A 16,791-nucleotide genomic window follows, 5' to 3' on the forward strand; every position below is an offset into this window, starting at 1 on the left:
AGGAAACTGTCCATTGTTTAACACCTGCTGCATTTGAGGTGCAAAGGCCTGTGTGTGGCGGCGAGCCTGTGGACTGTGCGCTGGGCTCTGAGACTGCCACTGGGCTTTGCTGGATCCTTTTGATTTTAGGGTGCGAGCTCTTCGGTTCTGAAACCACACCTGGACGGGAAATGAAGGAAAAATACGTGAGCTTAGATTTAAAAGCAGTACAGCTAAAGCACTCTATTATGCTGTGTTAATAATCGTCTTTCTCTTTTAAGCGGAAGCTATCAGCTGTCAGTGTGTCTCTTCCCTCAAATAAGCTCCTGATAAAAACAGCTGGTGTTATCTCAACAGATAAAGACATACAGTGAGCGCGGTATCAAGTCCCCGCACAGCAACAGTGGAAGAGGTACAAAGTCCATGAGGGTCTTTAACCAGCTCGCAGGTCGAATAATGTCAAAAGTATTGTTATTTTATGTTAAAAAAAGGGAAATCCTAACCTAATCTAAACTTACAAGCTGTATTTATTTCATCATTATATTAATCTTGCTCCTTCATTAACAAATGTTTACCTGGATGCGGGACTCAGGCAGGCCTGTGGTCTGGGACAGGCTCTCTCTGATGGTGATTCCAGGGTACGGGTCAGTCTCGAAGGTGGCGCGCAGCAGCTCCACGTGTTCTTTGGAGAAGCTGGTCCTCTTCCTGCGACTGGCGGTGCGAGAGGAGCCGTTGCCGGAGGCCACAGGAATGGCGTCATCTGTGCAAAGAAGAGAAAGCAGATTGTTCCATCAGATCAGATGGGATATACAACCTATTTTCTTGCTGTACTATCTTTGCAGCTACATAAAGATGTAAAATGTGGTAATCCAGCTAATAGTTTTCTTGTGATCTTGTTGGTATGAGTCACTGTGCAGTGTCCCAGGAAGCTGACTGTTCATCCGGATGCAGTGTTTCCAGCAGGACAAATGTTTCTTCACTCATCTAAGTGACTCTATCAGTCTCCAGATATCACTTGGATGAGAAATGCTGCGTCTCAATGAACAGATTCAACTTTCTGGGATTTTAAGAATTGTCAACCTGGATGATTGAGCGTGCAAAAAGCACGCCACACTTAGTGCTGTTTGCACCTGGTGGACTGTTTGACCCAGGTAGAAAAACCTGAAAACACACAGTTTAGTTTTTCTAAGTTTTCAAACCTGGAGAGCAGCTCTTACTATTAGAGGAGTCGTTCCACATGGCAGCAGCTAGAATGGATCTCTGGATGTGCAGCAGTTGAGAATGGAGGTCACTCGTCTTTCCCTCGAAGTGTCTCTGAGTGTCCCCTGTTTACCTCAGGTCACCTTTTATGAGCTGTCACCTGAGGCCTCCACAGGTGATCCCAGTGACGTCACGGCAGCTGGATGGCTAACTCAGAGTACCCCCACCCCTTGACTCCGCCCCCACGCACGTACCCATTATCACCTAAGTTGATTGATCGTCGAAACCAGTTAATTAAAATACGACGTGCATGTGATTGTTTGCGTTTTGGGATTGTCGGCACATGATGGCCGCCCAAGAAACAGTAAATGTACAGAGCAAGGTAGAGCACGAAGATTAGCCTGCAACTTTTCTGTGCACATATTTATATATCGATACACAGTTATATATTTTTTATATATTCGTTTGTGTTTTTGCATATATTTTTATTGTGTTAGTGTTATATTTTATTTGTGTTAGTGCTCTGTGGTTTCATTCCAGTAATGTGGATGCATTGAAATGTGCAGCAGAAAGATATGTTATATTTTCACTTAAAGGAGGCCACTTTAGAAGCCACTCGTCTTTAATGCGAATATGACAGCAGGGAGTCATGTGATGAGTTTTAAACAGTCTCCTGATGATTAATCAAAACATTAACAATCTTGAAAAACAAACAAACACTTTTGTCGAATTGGAAAAGAGCACTCTGAGTTGAAGCTTGTCAGTGTCTTTGCTTTGCTCTTCATATGCAAAACACCAGCACAGCTGTTATCAGAAGAGGAAAGACAAAGGGGACCTTCTTGATTAACTGTCCTGGTCCAACAGTAGCCTCAGTAATTGGTGGGTGTGTGTGTGTGTGGGGAGGGGGGGCAGATTGTTTAACATGTCCAGGCCTTTACTGAGCTGTGGATGCAGTGACCTTTAACCTTTATGTGTCAAACTCTATTTTCTGTCTTTAAACTAAATCAGATATTACTTCTTGCACTTACTATGCACGGGGATCCCCCCTCAAATGTTTGCCTAAGTCTTCGGCCATTTTTCACGCAGCTAGCTTTTAATGATTCTTCTAAAATCAAGAAACGCGGTGTCAGAGAGCAAAGTGCGCAGATCTGTAGTATGCATTATTAAAACACAATGCAGCTTTGAAGTCTCTGTGAGTTATCTGATACAGGCGTCGACGTTTTTCTTTTTTGTGGTTATCTGTTCCTGGAGCAGAATCAATGTCTCGGTGTGTGAGACCGGCTCCTTTAAGTCCCCCTTAGTTTTTTTTATCTGTGGGTCCTATATCCAAATCCCATCACACATCCATTATCAAAGTCCTGCAAAGTAATGGGACCTTCCATCATGACCAGTGTGAGGTAATGTTTTGAGCAGAGCAACTTTACCAACTGGAATAAATCCGATTTTTATTTTTAAATAAAATGAAACGCAGATCTGTCTTTGAATATAAACGCCATGGGTGAGTTTGCACACAATGACGATGTGATTAAAGTCTGCTAAGCAGCTGATCAGCCTACAGGTTGTTCAACTAACGGAAAAGAGTCTTAGTTTGATACCGCTGCCTACAGCGAGCTGCACAAACAGCCATCTGATCAGCTTATTACTTCAATTAAATTGCATATCCTCCAAAAAGGTAAACCGTAAAAAAGTGCATTGCAACGTAGGGGAGCGATTCACTGCAATCTTAATGCTACGATTATGACTATTGATTATTACGTTATTGCAGGTTTTCTGTTTATTTCCACAAGAGACACATACAAGCTTTTATTACTTTCTGTATAATTGATGTAACGTAATACTGGAAGAAAAATCTACAGGGGGAATTACGGGATTGCAATTTGAATAATAATTAAATGTAGAGTTATGCTAAAGGTACAGAAGTCTCACAGGTCATTTTAAAAATTCAAAATGGGTACAGAAATCTTTCAGAATACTAAAATAAAGTATGACTTTTTCGAATAAGCATGAGCTCTCTATATAAATATATAAATGATATTTTAAAAAATGACAATTTTATGCAATTTTTACATTTCATATCAGCAAAACAAATTTTTAAAAAAAGAAAATTGGAGCAGAAGATTTTAAATAAATAAACAGTCTATGTCTATGATTTCTGGGTCTTCAGGCTGCAGTGTATAGAAAACACACATGGTTCTCTAGAAGAAGTAGTTACATTAGCACAGTTCTTTTTTGATAAAGGCTAAAATCATACAGTGCAACAACAATTTAAAAGAGAAAGGAAGAGGAAAACTGTAATAAGATCTGACCAATCATAATATAAAAGTCCCTTTTTTATATATCATCAACATTTAATTCTCTGTGCAAAAGAGGAGAAGGACATCTGACTTGTTATCAGTGCAGTTCAATAGCCAGCATCCATGATGGGAGGTGCATTAAAGCACAGAGCATGGCTAACGTGCACATTTTTTAGGCATCGACCTTTATTTAATCAGAAAGTGGAACTCTTGACATCAACAATCTCTTCGGCAAGAGTGTCTTCGGCCCAGACAGTCAACATTAACTTAGCATTTTTTTTTGTCAGTGTAAGGTCCACACAGAAAGGGTGCCAGGGTTCAAACCCAGGACCTCCCTGCTGTGAGGCAACAGTGGTAACCAGTAGTTTTCCGTGAAGGCATTGTTTATTTCAAAAAAAGGCAAATATCATTCTGGATACAACAGCATGCGTTCTGCTGTAAAAGCTGTAAAATGTGCAAGAACAAAAGAACAATTTACATAAGAAAAAACTTCAACACTTCTATGTGCATCTCTGCACTGATTTAAATTTGGTTTGAATATGGCTGATAAATTCACAAAGGTTTGTTAATGGAGAGCCAGTTTAGCACAATGCACCATACAAATCCAGTTAATGTATATAGTGTGTCTGTTTATGCTGATAACTGTTGTTGTACGTGATGGTTTCTAGTTTTAAAATATGAGTGTTGTCATTTCTTGACACTCACTGTTTGTCTCAAAGATATTATATGTTAAATTCATCGCAATGAAATATTATGGCAGCTATAAACAAGTACTGAAAACAACTAGAGAATCAGACCACATGTCTAAAGACACTCAAAAATCCTTTAACCTTACCTCAGGGTGATCAATTTGTATGTTCAGTCTAAACTCTTATTTTTATAAGAGTTTAGTTTATTATAACTGACATTAATTACTGGTATTCATTTATTATTAGCATTATTTTTATGTTTTGTTTTGGGTAATATTCTATTATCACTGGACTTTTCAAGACAAGCATTTGTGGAAGAATGCGTCTTTCTGAAGGGCTCGCTGAGCTTGAGCGTGGTTGTGTAGCAGGATCCCACCTTTGCAACGAGTCAGTTCATGAAATGTGTTCGCTCCTAGTTATTCCGCGATCAGCTGTAAGCGGTGTTACTGCTAAGTGGAAGCGTTTAGGAGCCACGGGACTCAGCCGTGAAGTGGCAGACCCTGTAAGTTACACAGCGGGGCCACCGAGAGCCGAGCGCGCACAGTGCGTAAAAGTCGCGCTGATGACTTCATGTTGAGTCCCACGTCTTCTCTGGCATTAAGAACGAAAATAAATCCATCCATTCGCTTCCGCTTATCCTTTTCAGGGTCGCGGGGGGCGCTGGAGCCTATCCCAGCTGTCATAGGGCGAGAGGCGGGGTACACCCTGGACAGGTCGCCAGTCTGTCGCAGGACCAACACACAGGGACAGACAGCCATTCACACTCACATTCACACCTAGTGACAATTTCGATTTTCCAATTAACCTATCCCCACAAGCTGCATGTCTTTGGACGGTGGGAGGAAGCCGGAGTACCCGGAGAGAAATAAATGAATAAAATAAAATAGAAACGAAATAAGTAACATTATTTTTTTAATTTTAAAACAAGAACAAGAAAGAAGGGAAAAAACTGCTCTGGAAGCTTCATGGCATGGATTTCTGTGACTGAGCAGCTCCTTTGGGTGTAAACGTGACTCAGTCATTTTTCTATATAACCTGTATAATTAACATAAGCAGGACAAGACTGAAACAGTAATTCAGGCCGGTCATTTGCTGCTTTTACCCTGCGCGTTATTTAGCCTTCACAATACCCGGGCTGCCGTAATTATTGAGGCAGGAAAGGAAAATCGCTTTACTGAGATTATTGGATGTCTAGCAGTTAAAAAAAAATTAAAAGAGAGAGAGATGAGTTGCATTTTAGTGACGCACAAGGAGACAGTCTCCATCCTTAAATGCGCCAAAGATCTATATAATCATTTGTGAATTTATATTTATTATTAACATATTTCATTTTAAATGTTATTTTCAGCACCAATGTGCAGCTATAGAGACAACCCATAAACTGGAATTTAGTTTTCAAGTTAATTCATTTATTCACGTGTTCGGGGTAATGCAAAAACTCAGCAGAGATGCAGAAATGAGAGCGCATACACATGCAGGATGATTAGAGCACACCTTTTAAACAGAAGTTAAAACAGAAAAACTTCAACTAAAAAAATAAAAAGCTATATACACGCAGACCAAGTGTTTTCTTCATGCGTTACACACACACATTTTTCAGCGTTTTACTTTTGTTATTATTAAATGATCTCTGTTTGTTCTCTACCTTTACTCCGATCTCATCGTCAAACACCAAGAGTAACGAATCAGGCAGCCAGAGACAGAGAGGCAGGCTGCCCGCCTCAGCTGTGCTCGTCTTTGGGGTACGCACAGGTGACTGCCGCTGTGACCAAAGCTCACGGTGTCGCAGGTGAAGCAGTGCGCCTGGCGTGTGGCTCTGAGACTTTCCCCACTCCTGCTTTAAATCACTGCCCGGGGTAGCTGCTCACAGGAGGCCAAAACAACCTCAGAGCACCGGGTAATGCTCCGGATAGTCCTCTGTTTGGAGTGTAAGTGTATCTCCAGGGTTGTTAAAGAATACCAAACAGGTTTATAACCAACTGATGTTTGTGTTTTACTGCAGTGCATTGTCTCCTTTTGTGTAATTTTTCTACATAGAATAAATAAATAGCTAATTTAATAATAAATGAGTAAATAAAAGAGGCTACCAGCACTGTTCCATGAACCCCCTCCCAGCCCATCAGTAGGTTTATCCCTACGCTTACGGGAACTAGAACAGCAGCAGACTGCAGCCATGGATAAAAGTGGTTGGTGTGATTATTTGAGAAGAACACTGAAATAAGGTAATTTAACTCATTAAATCAGCTGTATTAAGGTAAAATTGAAATCAGCCTTGTTTTCTGCTCTGCAGCTTTGAAGTTTACTTTAACTTTAAACTTTAAAGTTGTTTTTGCATTAAATTTCCTTAAGTGTTTTTTTTCTGAAATTCACTAAAAATCGCTGTTATCACCAGATTTGTAATTAACAGGTTTTATGTTAGCACATCAGTTTTCTGAATCCTTGCCAAGTCAGCTAATCTTATCAAGATGCATTCAGGCCTCAGTGCCGCACAGATTAAGCAAACAGTCTGAAGTCCACGTAGCAGCAGAACTTAGCAGCTGATACGAAAACATCGTTACAATTATGTTAGCTTACCTGGCCTAGCTTCAGGCACTTGAAGCTAACATGCCAGCTATAGTCTGTGAATGCTGAGGGTTAGCATGTAGCTAATGTACCTTTGTTTGACCAAGAAGATGTGCCAAACTTACCTCAAAACGTCTTCAAAATGCCTTCAGACAACTTGCAAAGTACTTCTCCTCTGAATTTAAAAAAAAATATAAGTAAATAAAAACAAGTAGGGAGAAGTTTTTAAATTGATATAATTATTAACAGTTTGTATATTCAGGCTAAACTCTGTAGCTTTGTAGATGAGCAATGCCACAAACTTACAAGATATATGTAACATAACAAAATAAACAATAGCATTTGAAACTACAAGAATCAAACTCAAAAGAATTATTTTTTCAACATATTAATGACCACAATTCATTATTGTTTTTGTTAGTTTTATATTACAGTTTGGCTGTTCTGATAATATAATTTATGTTTCCATGGAAACTTTGACTTTATTCAGCATATGTAATTAATTTTTAGGAGGGACCAAAACATCAAAATAACTCACTTTAATGATATTAAGTGGAGATGTTTGGTTATGGACCCGTGTGTGTCTTTAATGAAGCGACACTAAATTAAACTAAACTATACTATAGGAACCATGCAATCACTGCACTCTGTATATCAAAGTATTCTAGAGTCAAATATGGTGCCCTCTGTGTGACAGCTAAAGCTTGGGCCAGACTGAACCAGGCAAAGGGACAACAATCCCAAACAGCAAATCAACAGCAGAATAACTGGAATTATTAGAAAATATTGGGTTTTCTTAACTAATAATATGTATATACACACATTTTTCATCATATTCTTACATGCATATATCCTCGATTCTTTTTATATATATATATATATATATATATATATATATATATATATATGTGTGTGTGTACATATATTATACCTTTAGAATTAGAAATGCACCAAAATTGTGTTCTGATGTGCACTAACTGGTGGAGGTTCTGAATGATAATAAAGTGGCTACTCTATTCTATTGTAAAGTAAATAATAGCTTGAGGTGTTGTAATGCTCCGGTCAAAGTCCAGACCTCAACCTGTATGAAATGCTGTGGCGGGACTTTACGAAAGCTGGAACAAACCTCAGTGAACTGAAGTAATGTTGTAAAGAATAGTGGGTCATAAAGAAAATGATTACTGTGAATTTTTGTTAATCTTTGTGGTTCTGCATAAATCATGGGGTAATCTACTGTAGTTTTCACAGGACTGCGGAGAGTCCTTTTTTTCACATAATATTTCATTTTAAATTTCTTCAGTACTACTTGGTATATAGTGACACTTATAGGACTGAAATTTATAAATGCAATTTTTTAAATTCATCATTCAGTCTGAATGATGAATGGGCTTGAGCACCCGCCCCTTTCCTGATGGGTGCCCAAAGTGCCCTTTTGTTGAGGCAAATATTTTTTTAATTTTTAATTATTTTTTTTCAAATGTGTGTGAGCGTGCGGAGTCCTGTCTGTGCCCCTCAACAATAACATTTAACTATTAATCACAGTTTTGCTAAATAAAAGGATCTGGCTTGCATCAGTAACATGATCACCATTAACCAATGATCGCCCTTGACGGCAGAACGCGCTGGTTACGAGCCGGGAACGAGCTCACAAAGAGCATGCGCATTTTTTGCGGTCCGGACGGAGCTGTAGGAGAAACACAAATTACCTCAGACACACAGACTGATGTGACAAAACCAGTAAGTAGGTGTAGAGCGTACACTGTAGTATGTAGCACACAGGAGTATTAGCTTATTATGTACACGTTGGTAAGCTGTCTTGTGACAACTGACGAACTGAAACAAACGAGCGTGCTGTGTGTGTAACAGCGCGACAAACATTACCTGTCCTTTTATTAACTGCACAAGTAGTGCTGGTCATAGCTGCTGGCTAACTGGGTAGGGCTGTCGTGGGTCTGTAGCTCTTTCCACCGTTTTAGGGAACATATTTAGTTTTAAAGTAAGTTACAGGGCTTTTCCTGCCTTTCTGGAGGGATTATATGTCACTTAAAACGATCTAATATGCATGTCCACATAATAATGGATTATTATAAATATAATATTTAAAAAACATGCTGTATTTCAAAGAACATACATTAAGAAACAGATTATATTCGATTTATATTTTAAATAAGACAAAATGCTGATTTTACAGCAGCAAAATTATTGTATCTCTACAGTTTAAAAATGTAATAAGCTTTCTGCCTGCACAGAGTGGATAGTGAAACAAATGGAATCATCATAAATACATTATTTCATATTTATTACTTTTTTTCCCTCATCACTTTATTATTGTAGCTCTAGTAATAAATAATAAGGGAAGGATTCTAGATCAGCACCATGATGGAAACTTGTGCCCACAGTACATACAGTATTCTGAAGAAGGTCTAAAATGTCACTGCGTGTGCGTGCATGTGTGTGTTTTATGTATATGGATTTTTTAAATTATTACTCATGATATAATATTGTCCAGACATGGCTGGTAAGGAATGAGGAGGAAACAGTAGGAGCTTTGTGAGGCTACTAAAGGCAGTGAATCTCTCAGCAGCTGGATTACAAAGAGCACAGGTAACATTAACACATGTACGAGTTGTTGGAGAGGTATTCCAGTATAAAAATAATAATAAGCACAACTGAAATGTTTTGCTTCTATAACATTTTTCTGTCATCATTTTATTATAGATTAAGTGTAAGAGTTGTTAAGTGTGGATAATTAAATAATAGTTTATTGCAATAGCAAGTTGTGCCTTGTTCTCAGATGGACAGCAAGTGGAGAGTGATAGATGAGATGAGGAAATAGAAGGAGGAAGAGAGGCAAAGAGTGAATCACAGGCAGAGCCTTGTTTATTTCTGTTTTTTGTTGCCTTATGGTTCCAAGCACTGTCACCAATCTTTGCATTTTGTTATTATCTCATGACACTTGTTTAGTCAGCTACCATCTCTCCTATGGACTTTTTAATGTCTACAGTCTCAGATCAACACAGCCCTGCCCTCCAGCACTATCAGCAGCAGGAGCAGCAGCAACCCCTCAACACCAACATTGTACCCATCAGGTAAAACATAGGCTACGTTTACTTTGCCTCACAACAGTGATATAGTATGATGCGATCCCATATTAGATTCTTGATGAATGTGTGTTGTTGTTATTCAGCCTGGTTCAATGTGCCCCTTTTTAGCTTTGAGCACCCACCCTGTAAACGTCTCTGCACGGCCCTGCCTGGACCCCACAGTTACAGCTGGATACCGAGTGCCGCCTGGTGTCTGAGTGTGAGAGCTCCCCCTCAACCTATTCCTACTTTAACGTAACATCACTTTAACATAACATCACTGCTCAAAGTGGCTGCTAAAACCTCAAACCAAAGGAAATGACCTGGGCTACCGGGTGGACAGTCCGCTGATTAATGAAACTATCCTGTCGACTTAAATTAATTTTTAAAAAAAACATTTTTAAAAGTAAAGCGATAATTGTCATTATTTCGGTAAAATTTTCCCATTTGTGTAATAATCAAAAAGGGCGGAGGGGGAAAAGAAAAAAAAACCCCTGCCCGGACGGTTTAAATATCCGGGTTTAATTGCACGGTCATATTTGTAAGGGGCAACGGACAGCAGCGGCAGCAGCAGCAGCAGCGATGGCTACAAGTAGTGATGGGTAGATGGGGCCTCGTGAAGCGTTTCAGCACATTCCCCAAACTGTATCGACACTGTGTCAACACAGTTTTGCTGTTTTGCTCCATACTGACACCTGCTGGACCTTAAATATCATTGCAGGCAACTTACTTGAGACTCACAACAGACACTGATTCAATGACCTAGTCATACTTGTACACTGTAAGGTATTGTACTTTCCATGGAATCATTTTATATCTTTTATATTGCAAATATTGTAGACATCTTTAAAATATATTGTGAATGACATTAAGTGAAAATTAAAATGAAAGTATTGTGAATGTAATATTACCCATTTGACTCAGTTTATTATAAATTTCTATTCAGAAAAATAGGTTTATCCAATGTTTTTGCATTCAGTCTATTGCGTTTTTTTTTTTTTGACACCATTTCCCCAGCTTTGGAAAACTCACAGGGACAGATGAAGCTGGGGTACACAAAAGCTGTAAAGCCAGGTGGAAAAGGTTCTGATAAGATGTCTTCCTATTCCCCCAGTACGTTAAAGGATCCTCTGATCTTGGAATGTTCCTCTCCGACACTCTCCACAATACTAAAGGGTTGGCAGTCCTTTATAATAAAATTCAGGACTGCCTGGTCCAGAGCAGTCTTCCTAGATGCTTGATTTGAAAATAATAAAACACATATTAATAAAAAAAAATGATGATAAAGCTGTTCAGTGTCTATATAGGCCTACCAGTGTTCATTCTCGGTGAGTTTGTCTCCTCATTTTCATGTTGTGCTCTGTAATGCCTAAACACGGAGGAGGTGCTTTTGTTTGTGTAAGAAAGCAGAACAGATGCGACATTTGACCTGCATAAAATGAAATAAAAATTTACACTTCAAGTCACATTGCTGTTTTTCCTATTCTGATAGGTTAGACTGAAACAAAGACAGACAAACTATTACCTTATTTGCAGTTAAAAGATCAAAATGATCCCACACAGCAGAAACATTTCTTTTTCTTTCAGGCTCCATTTTATTATAGAGAGATGTGTATTTTTTATTTTATTTTTTTAATCTTTGCAAGAGTAATTTTGTGGGTTTTTTTGGTGGCGACTCATTCCGTTGGCAGATGTGGATGCGGTACCTTTTAAACACAGTTTGGTGCGTTGGCAATGATCGATACAGCAGCTGTATCGATCACCTGACTTTTTCTTAAAGCGACGCACGCACCGATACAGGCATCGCTAGGTGAGCTTGATACATGCGTCGGTGCGTCAGTGTTGCAGGACCCATCACTAGTGCATGCTGACCTCAAACCTGGAAACAATGTTTGTGAACCGTCACGTGTCTCCTGTCAAAGTCAAACTTATAGACTTTGGCCTCGCATGTCCTGCTTCTGCAGCGATTTCTGGTGACCGTGTGGGGACGGTTGGTTATTGTGCACCTGACGTTATGCTTGGGATTCCATATGATGAAGCAATTGACATGTGGGCTCTGGGGCTGGTAGCTGTGGAGCTTGTGTAACACACCCAAAAGAGATTTTAGGTCTGACCAACCGTCTCAGCCGTGGGCAAAAAGATGACAGTCAATAATTCTAAAAGATAATTTATTAACACGATAATCAAAAGATAAAAGATAAAACAGTCCAGTGTCCCATTTGCGAATCAAGTAAAAACACACAATCCCAAGGCCAGAGCCAGCTATGCCACAATGCCAGTTGCACTCCACGTGTTGACTTCAACAGGGTTAGCAGTTGTCCTCTGAGACCCACCACCCTGTAAGTAGATAGCCAGTGGTCACTCCAGCCTCTGCAACTCCGCTGCCTTTAGGCTGTGGCATATAATAGGCCCTGGCCTGCACAGAGAGACAAAATTACACATTCACTATAGAATTCATAGCGCAAAACCCATCCATCCCAAACATATCAGATTTCATCACATTACATACCTGCACAGAGAGACAAAATGACACAGCAGTGTTTGTAGTGTGGGCTATAAGTAGACCAGTGTATCAGTGCAATCAAGTACACCTCTAATTAGTCCAACCTCATTACAGCCATTGGCTCACCAAAAATGTGACCCACACACAACCACTCCCAACCCAGTGCAACTTCACACAATAATATGGAGCTGAATTAATACAGGCACATCAGTCTACCATGTTACACTTGCTACAGGGGTGCCTCTCTATCCTGGGGAAGACGATTATGATGTTTTGAAATTCATAATAGAAACTCAGGGTCAGCTACCAGATCATCTTCTAGAGTCTGGCTTGTACACTGATTGCTATTTCATCGAAGATAACAACAACGAACAGCGCTGGACATTTAAGACCAAAGAATAATTTCAATACGAGACAGATCCAAGGAAACTCGATATATAAAACTTAAGCGTCTTGATGGCCTCGAACAACTACTGAAGGTTAGGCGAGGACCTGAAAATGGCCAACAATTATTTGTCAGGCTAATCAAAGAAATGTTGGCTTTGGATGCTATTCAGCGCATAACACCCTCAGAGGTTCTGAAGAATCCCTTTTTTCGACACTGGCCTCTCTAGGAGACCCCCCTGCACTGACATGAATAGCACAGGGGGAAAACCTTGTGCTTTCTCAGCAATTGTCTGATTGTTGGGGTGGCCAAAACTCTTGGGAAGCTAGCAATTCTTGTGAAAAAAAAGCCCAAAATAATAACAACAAAAACAACCAATGAATATGGTCTTAAAGTTGGGCACAGTCTGGCATAAATTCCATTAACTAATCTCTCAATATTCAAAGCGGAGCAGCAGTCAACTTACCATCACATCAGTCCTTTAATCAGACCTACAACAACTGTCTTCCTTCTCTCACCCCAACCGGTCGCAGCAGATGGCCGCCCCTCCCTGAGCCTGGTTCTGTTGTAGGTTTCTTCCTGTTAAAAGGGAGTTTTTCCTTCCCACTGTCGCCAAAGTGCTTGCTCATAGGGGGTCATATGATTGTTGTTTTTTTTTCTCTGTATTTATTATTGTAGGGTCTACATTACAATAATACATACAGCCTTGAAGTGACTGGTGGTGTGATTTGCTGCTACATAAATAAAATGGAATTTAATTGAGTTAAAGTTGAATTTGGAACTAATTGGAAATAAACTGGATATTAATTAAATAAACCTGCTTTAAGCATCAACTAATTGTTGTTTGTAATTCTTTATAAATATAAAAATATAGTGCTACTCTTCTACTGTTTAAATTGCTACTGTTTAAAACTGACGCATTTATTCATACACTAGAGCATAAACACACACACAGACACACACACAAATATACTGTACAATACCAGTCAGTGTTTACATACTAGTTCTTTCCCCTACTTTTTCATGCTCATTGGTACAAATGCCTGTTACTAGAGCTAAATGCTATTATCGTACAGTATGCATTTGTACAGTTCGATAACTGTACAAATGCGTACAAAATAATACTCACGTAAACATAACTGTGCACTAGTTTGCCCTTATTGCTGCAGTTTGTTTTAAAGTCACTTTGAATAAAGCTCAGCTTCTCTCAATCTCTCTCTTTCACAAACACACACACACAAGCCCGTTCAGCTATCTTAGCGAGGACCTTCATTGACATAATGGTTTCCCTAGCCCCTTACCCTAAGCCTAACCATAACCTAATTATAACCCTGACACTAAAACCACATTTTGAGCCTCAAAAATGCCTTCAAATTTGTGAGGACCGGTTTGTGTGTCCTCACAAGTGACTGTTGGTTCTCCCAAGTATAGTAGAATGCAGATTTCGGTCCTCACAAAGATAGCTAGACAGGAACACACACACACAAACACAAATGGACACAACGTGTTTCCTGGCAGCCACTTAAGGACATTGAGAGCCTGTTAATTACGTCAGCGACAACTGTCTGTGCAACAGTGACTTTAATGGAATGCATGGCTTTATCTTACACACACACACACACACACACACACACACACACACACAGTTTTTAAGCACTTTCAAGGCTCCCCTTCTGAAAGGGCATAGGTCAAGGCTTTTAGACACACACTTCTTTCTTGTCTAAAGCAACATTTGCAGCTTCCTCATTTGTAATATTGAATCATTTTTAAAACGTAAGCAGATATCATGAAAAAGGATTGTCCTACCAGCTGAAGACTCCAGTTTTTCAAAAGGGATAACTGGTTAAAGACACAAATTCTAATTAGTATGCGGCCTGCACTGTCCCCATTTGGTGCTCTTCTAGGAGTAATCAGTGCTTGATAGTTTACTAACCTTAACTTTTTTTCACAACATTGATAACAAACACACAAAAAGAGCAACAACAAGTGTTGGGATGTACAAGGTTTGTACACATTACTATTAACAAGAACACGGTTACAGACTGACCTCTCCCATTATTGTTTAAAATAGATCTTATCTAAAAAAAAAAAAAAAATGATTGGACCACAGTTTTAATGCTCATGCTACATGTTTATTGAGATTGTCTAATGTCTGCGACAGTATCTTCTCCCACGTCTGCGGACACCGGAGGCCTTGTGGGGTCTCCTGCGTCTGCGAACGGAAGAGTCTCTGGAAGACTCTCCTCTCTCCACAGAGCAATACTGGAGCTGTGTCAGAGTGAACACTGGGTTCTTGGTCACCTCCTCTTGTCATGGTCTTCAAACCCATTTTGAATTTGTTATGGACTCTTGGTTATTTCTTTTCTTTAGAAGTTTGACTTCATTTTGTATTTTCTGTGTAAGTTGATGTTGTGCTCAGTTTTTTGTATTGCCTCAGAGTTGTTGTCATGTATATCAAAAGTTCTTGATTTCTGGTTTCTTTTTTTATTTGTTTCCCTTCTTGTCCAGTCTGTTTCTATCTCGTCTGTGTGTCCTGTCTTCAGTGTCCCTGTGTTTGTGTTCTGTTCAATAAAAAGCAACCACAGGGAAAGAGATTTAAAAATCTGTTGGAAATAATATTTATCTGATTGCCAAATTACTTGTAAAGTGCTTGGTCATAAATAAAGTCTGAAACGTGTCATCAGAAAGTATGATGTCACAAACAGAACTCACAAAAGGACTTTGTGAGCAAACTTCCAAATAAGGACATTGCATCACTCCTCCAGGCTTTTTTTCCCCACTTTGTGAGATCATGTTGACAATGTGAAACTAGGGACACTTGCATCCTCGTGTAGCAAACTGATCTGCATCAGTTATGATCCTTCAGTTGATGTCGTATTGCAGGGTGACTTCACAATGACATCATAGTTCAGATACTATGCCATAAACAACACATATTATCACCAATAGTGACAACATCAGCAGTGACATCACTAAAGTTGCCAGGTGAGTCCATGAATAGAACCCGTGACATGGAGCAGGTACCACCGGTTTGGACAATGCCACGACGCAGGTAAAGACGCAAACATGCGAGGTCTTCTCGCCCTGTTCACAGATGCAGGAGACCTCACAAGGCCTCTGGTGTCCGCAGACGTGGGAGAAGATACTGTCGCAGACATTAGACAATCTCAATAAACATGTAGCATGAGCATCAAACTGTAGTCCAATCATTCTTTTTAGATATCATTTTAAACAGTAATGGGAGAGGTCAATCTGTAACTGTGTTCTTGTTAACAGTAATGTGTGCAAACCTTGTACATCCCAACACTTGTTGTTTTTTTTGTGTGTGTTTGTTATCAATGTTGTGAAAAAAAGAAAAAAAGTTAAGGTTAGTAAGCCATCAAGCACTGGTTACTCGTAGAAGAGCACCAATAGGAGACAGAGCAGGCCGCATACTAATTAGAAGGTGGTATTATTCAGTCTGTACATCGAAGAGAAGGCACTAACCACAAGACGATCTTCAATGCATCTCTGTGTGAATGTCAGATAGAAAACACTTAAGTAGGAAAATCATAGAACAAAGTGTTTGGGTGAACAATTGCAAAAAAGATTGTCCGTCTGCAAGAGTCAGTCCAATTTTTGGGGTTACTTTGTATTATTTAGTGCTTATGCATGCATAGGCTGAAGCTCCTGTTTCTGGGCTAGGAAGCGAGGGATAGTTATTGAAGAACCCTCTAAATCTTGTAATTTAGACATATTTAATTCCAAATGATTTGACTGCATCATTGTGTCTTTGAGTTATGACCCAAACTCTCTATCAACTTTGTGAATGAATTCATGTCCCCCTGTGACCTCATAATTACACCACAGTTCAGATGGCATGAATGAGTCATGAGGTCTTCGAGTGGGACGATCCATTTTAATTCAATTCAATTCAATTTTATTTATATAGCGCCAAATCACAACAAAAGTCGCCTCAAGGCGCTTTATATTGTACAGTAGATAGCACAATAATAAATACAGAGAAAAACCCAACAATCATATGACCCCCTATGAGCAAGCACTTTGGCGACAGTGGGAAGGAAAAACTCTCTTTTAACAGGAAGAAACCTCCGGC

General features: G+C 39.5%; 2 long non-coding RNA genes across 2 annotated transcripts; one reads left to right on the forward strand and one right to left on the reverse strand.

Annotated features, from left to right (window-relative positions):
• Positions 1 to 796: 796 nt before the first annotated feature.
• On the reverse strand, positions 797 to 6,892 carry LOC112842045 (uncharacterized). The gene is made up of 2 exons (XR_003213628.1): positions 6,850 to 6,892; positions 797 to 3,917 (listed from the first exon to the last, which is right to left on the reverse strand). It is a non-coding gene; the product is annotated as an uncharacterized LOC112842045 (long non-coding RNA).
• A 2,861-nt stretch (positions 6,893 to 9,753) lies between these two features.
• LOC112842053 (uncharacterized) lies at positions 9,754 to 10,352 on the forward strand. The gene is made up of 2 exons (XR_003213645.1): positions 9,754 to 9,813; positions 9,937 to 10,352. It is a non-coding gene; the product is annotated as an uncharacterized LOC112842053 (long non-coding RNA).
• Positions 10,353 to 16,791: the final 6,439 nt, after the last annotated feature.

Source organism: Oreochromis niloticus, linkage group LG13 (genome assembly GCF_001858045.2).
Source record: "Oreochromis niloticus isolate F11D_XX linkage group LG13, O_niloticus_UMD_NMBU, whole genome shotgun sequence".
NCBI lineage: Eukaryota > Metazoa > Chordata > Actinopteri > Cichliformes > Cichlidae > Oreochromis > Oreochromis niloticus.